This window comes from Coffea arabica, chromosome 8c (genome assembly GCF_036785885.1).
Source record: "Coffea arabica cultivar ET-39 chromosome 8c, Coffea Arabica ET-39 HiFi, whole genome shotgun sequence".
Taxonomy (NCBI): Eukaryota; Viridiplantae; Streptophyta; class Magnoliopsida; order Gentianales; family Rubiaceae; genus Coffea; species Coffea arabica.
The window spans coordinates 3,001,175-3,006,192 of NC_092325.1; the positions used below are offsets into that span (position 1 = coordinate 3,001,175).

Genomic DNA, 5,018 nt, shown 5'->3' on the forward strand with positions numbered 1-5,018 from the left:
TTCTCCGCCCATCCTTGTAGTTGACCTTTATTTTTCATCTTTTCCCACAATTCTCTAACTTCTTAGTATTTTCTTTCCCTTTCCTCTTGCTTCCTATCCCCACCTCTAATTTTCTATCCCTTTCCTTTCATCATTTTCCCAAACCCTTGGGGATGTATTTGTTGGTGATAACTTTGCTTGATATCAACTCAAGCAAGCTAAAATAAAAAATCTCGAGCATGGCAATGTTTAAGCTTGCTCAGGTGGGGATTGATCAAATTTGAGTAACATAAACTAACAAATTTTACACATTTTAAAATGAGGGACATAATAGATATCTTATAGAAGTAATTATATTGCCAAATGAATGTTTTCTTCTATGGTTATTCCCATGCCTTTTTAGGCCACTTAACAGCATTTAGGGGTCAGAGACTTTTAAAGAGGTAAAGGCCAAACCAAACAAAACGAGAATGAGAGTTTGTCCATGTACAATGTGGGAATAGTTTTGTCCCAACCTTTCTGGAGACTTGACTTCCAAGTTTTATGGCAGCTTGACTTTCAACGTTGACTATTTATTTATTTATTTATTGAGCTAATCTTATATACACTATTAATATATATATTATCACGATTAGATGCATAACATACATATAAAAATTTAGATTTTAAATTCTAATTAAGATTAATTGTCATACATTTAACAGTGAATTTGGATTTTAAATTCTAATTAATATTCTTTTTAGATTTTAAATTTTAATTAAGATTAGTTATCATATATCCAACAATAAATTTAAACCTTAAATTTTAGTTAATATTAGTTGTCATACAATTAATAGTAATAGTGTGTACACTATTAATATAATGAAAATTAATTCTTATTTATTCTGCATAATAACTTTTAGCTTTGATGGGCTAGAGTAGCAAGCAAAAGAAAAGAGGCGCGAACACGTGTACATGTGCGATTCGTTTTGCTTGATTATAGTTGACGAGATTTCCATCCGAGCTTTGGCTCAAATTCAATTCTCCAGAGGGAAATTTGCCAACTTGGTCCCTAACATTTTCCCAAAAAACTTTTTTAGTTCTCAATATTTAAAATCAACCAGAATCGTTCCTAACATATAAATTATGATCCATTTTGATCCTAATGTTCATATTTGCACATTTCTCTGATTAAAAATAGCACATCTCTCTCACATGGGCATATTTTTAAGGGCAAAATCGAAAAACAAACTTCATTCCCGGTTGAAAATAAAAGTACCTCTTTTCAACTTTCCTCCTAAAATTACAATAACAAAAAACCCTAATTTTCCCCCTAAAAGACAAATCAGAAAATCCAAAACTCAGCTGCAAACTCAGCTGCCAAAGGCTGAATTTGCTGTTGCTTTTGAAGATGCCATGCGAATCAGTACTAAAAGATTCAATTCCTCTGTTCCCTTGATTTGGAAGGTTAAACGAGCTCTGAATGTTGGATCAGAGAGGAAAGTTAAGGAAGCTGTTGATCAAGTTCGGGAATTTGCTAAGCAGATAATCAAAGAAAAGAAGGCAGAAGTGGAAGAAAAATCATCAATTGATTCACTTGATCTCTTGTCACGATTCTTAAGCCTAGGCCACTCCAATGAAGATTTCGTCACCAACATTGAGCTTGTTTGGAAGTGAAGTTTTTGGCCAAGTTTTTGAGTTACTAGTTTTTTAACAACTTTTGCTACAGGAACCCAAAAAAACTTATCAAAGTTTTTTACTTACACACTTCAAAATAATACACAAAAAACTTTCCCTTCAACTTTTCTTCTTTTGCCTCCCTCACCCAACCGGCACTACCTCTACCACCGCTTCCAGCGCCGATAACTATTCCGGCCAACTTTTGCCGGCCTTCCTCTTTTTTTTTTTTTTTTTCTCTCCCTCCCTTCCCCCTTTGACCGATATGTTGGTTTCCAAAATCTCTTTTTTCTTTTTTCTTTCTTTCTCCCTCTCCCCTCCCCTCTTTCCCTTCCCTCTTTCCCTCTGCCTTTCCCCGCCACCTTCCCCTTCCCGCAGCTTGGGGAGAAGGAAAATTGCAAAAAAAAAAAAAATTACACTCGGCTATTGCTGCTTATTCTGCCGGCAAGATAAGGAGAGGAGAGGGAGATGGAACATTGGAAAAAAAATCATTTCTGTTGCTGCAAAACTCATGTGCAAAACTCAGGTGGCGACAGAGGGAAAGGGAGAGGGAGGGGTGGCGGGGAAGCTTTTGCAAGGGTGGTGGGCAAAGAGGGTGGCGGAGAGGGAGAGGGAGAGGGAGAGGGAGGGGTGGCGGGGGAGCTTTTGCAGGGGTGGGGGAGGGGGTGACGGGGCAGAGGGGGTGGCGGGGCAGAGGGCGAAGGCGCAAAGGGGGGTGGCGGGGCAGAGGGGAGGAGAAGGGGAAAGGGAGGAGAGGGGTGGCGGGAGGTGGCATTGGTGGAGTTGCTGCTGGGGGTGGCGGAGGTAACGGGGAAAGGGGATGGGGAAGGAAGAATAAGAAGAAGAAGAAGAAGAGAGGAAAGAAAAAAAAAAGGAAAGAAAAAGAAAAAGAAAAAGAAAGAGAAAAAGAAAGAGAGAGAAAAAAAAGAAAAGGAAAAAAAAAATTTTCACCCTACAAAAACTTCTACAAAATTTTTTCAAAAACTTCTACAATGCACTACAATAAAGTTTTAGACAAACTCCCAAAAAACTCAGGTTCCAAACAGGCCCATTGTTTTCAGCTTTATCTTGGCAGGCCGAGACACAACCTTTGTCGCATTAACATGGTTCTTCTGGTTAGTCTTTGGCAATCCAAATGTTGAGAAGAAAATCATAGAAGAAATCAAAGAAAGTCTGAATCTCCGGTATATGATGAAGTTAAGGACATGGTTTACACGCATGCTTCACTTTGCAAAACCATGAGATTCTACCCACCGGTTCCTATAGATACCAAAGAAGCAACAGAGGAGGATGTATTGCCCGATGGGATAGTTGTTAGGAAGGGCACCAGGGTGACTTATCATCCCTATGCAATTGGTAGGATAGAGGAGGTGTGGGGTTTGGATTGGGTGGAATTCAAGCCAAAGAGATGGTTGGAGAGGGATGGACTGAGCGGAAAGTGGAACTTTGTAGGTAAGTACTCGTACACCTACCTTATATTTCAGGCTGGCCTAAGGATTTGTCTTGGAAAGGAGATGGCTTTCCTGCAGATGAGGAGGGTGGTTGCTGGTGTCCTACAACGATTTAAGGTGGTGTTGGGAATAGAGGAAGGAGTGGAGCCAGTGTTCTTGTGGGGATTTAAGGTACTGGTGTCTTCCAATTTTGTCCTTAAAAATATGTCAATGTAACAGAGAGGCGTACTATTTTCAGTCGGAGAAATGAACAAATAGGAGCCTTAGAATCAAAATGGTTCATTATTTATATGTTAGGGATGATTCTGGCTAATTTTAAATGTTGGGACTAAAAAAGTTTTTCGTGAAAATGTCAGGGACCAATTTGGCAAATTTTCCTAAAAGAGCCAAGAGTTTGGTAGTCTTGCACATGTTTTCGTCGTTCTCACGTGCTCTTTCTTATCTTTTTAGCGCGTTGCGCGAGCCTTTTTCTAAGTCTAACCATAGGTCAGACTCAAAAGACGCCGCCTCTGTCTTCTTTTCCTTTTTTTCTCATCTTTCCTTCTCTTTTTTCTCTGTCTAATTTTTGCTAATGCTTTTTGTCTCTTTCTCTTCTAAAGACTCCATCTCTCTCTTCTCTTCCTTTTCTTATCATTTTTACTTCTCTTTTTTATCTCTCTATTTTGCTAATGCTCTATTGACAGGTGTCGGGTCAGTGTAATAATAAAAATCTATATAAAAAAATAAAAATTTACGTATTGTGGTGAGTAGGGTTGTCTTCACTAAGGGTGTGAATCGGAATCGAATTCAGTAATTTAAACTTTGAAATCAAAATTTTTATCAGAATTTCCGATCGAATTCGATTTTGAATTTATCAACTCCGAATTCAATTCGGAATTCGGTAAATTCCGATTTCACGGAATTCATGAATATAAAAATTATTATTATTATATAAATGTTATATTATATATATATATGAAAACGAATTTGAAATCGAAATAGGAATTTCGAATCATAAAATTCAAGAATATAAAAATTATTATTGTAATATAAATGTTATATTATATATATATATATGAAAAATGGATTTGAAATCGAAATAGGAATTTCGAATTTCGATTTCGATTTCAATTTCGAATTGTGAATTCGAAATTGAAATTTTCGATTTGAAAAATCTCATTACCAAATTCGACCTGATTTCGCCTAATTCAAATTCGGATATTCTGATTTTCATTACGAATTACCAAATTCAAAATTCCGAATTCAATTCGAATTCGGTCTGTAAATCGGAATTTTTCGATTTTGCACGGTCCTAGTCTTCACAGGGATTGGAAAAAATTCGTTTCTTTCCAAGTGAGAACTAAAAGGGGTTTTGGAAAATTGAAATTAAACTAAACAAACTACTTAAATAAGAACTAACAAATAAAAGAGAATTAAAATTAAATCAACAATATGCAAGATCTAACTAAGAAAATAACTTCGAAAGTGGTTCATATAACTGATCATCGATACAATAATTATTTCATCTATCCGTTAATAAACAGGTTATAGTTGTCAAATAAGCGACGACAATCAATTTTTTCCTACCGTCTTGATAGTTAAGGTACGTTTGTTAATTACTTTCTTAACCAAGAAATAACTCTAAGTAAGCCTGTACAATTTAGTTTCTTATTTTTCGTTAGAAACTAGAAAAGTTCTGTTCTAATTAATAAACACAGTACCGGGATTTATTTAAACTAAATCATATGTTTTCCTAATATGAAACCAATCTCACTAATTGCTATTAATTTAAGACAATTAAATAATTATGGATTTAACTGTCCTAATTGGCATTAGTTTGTCAAATTGATTTCAATATCGAGATCCCTTAATATTCAAACAACAAAACAATCATGAGAAATTAAATCAGAAAACATATGAATACTAAGGAATAAAAGAAATTAATAAAAATAA

At 35.8% G+C, this 5,018-nt stretch overlaps 1 pseudogene; it reads left to right on the top strand.

Moving 5' to 3' along the window:
* Window positions 1-218: 218 nt before the first annotated feature.
* On the top strand, window positions 219-3,302 carry LOC113707095 (cytochrome P450 94A1-like; annotated as a pseudogene).
* The last annotated feature ends 1,716 nt before the right edge of the window (window positions 3,303-5,018 follow it).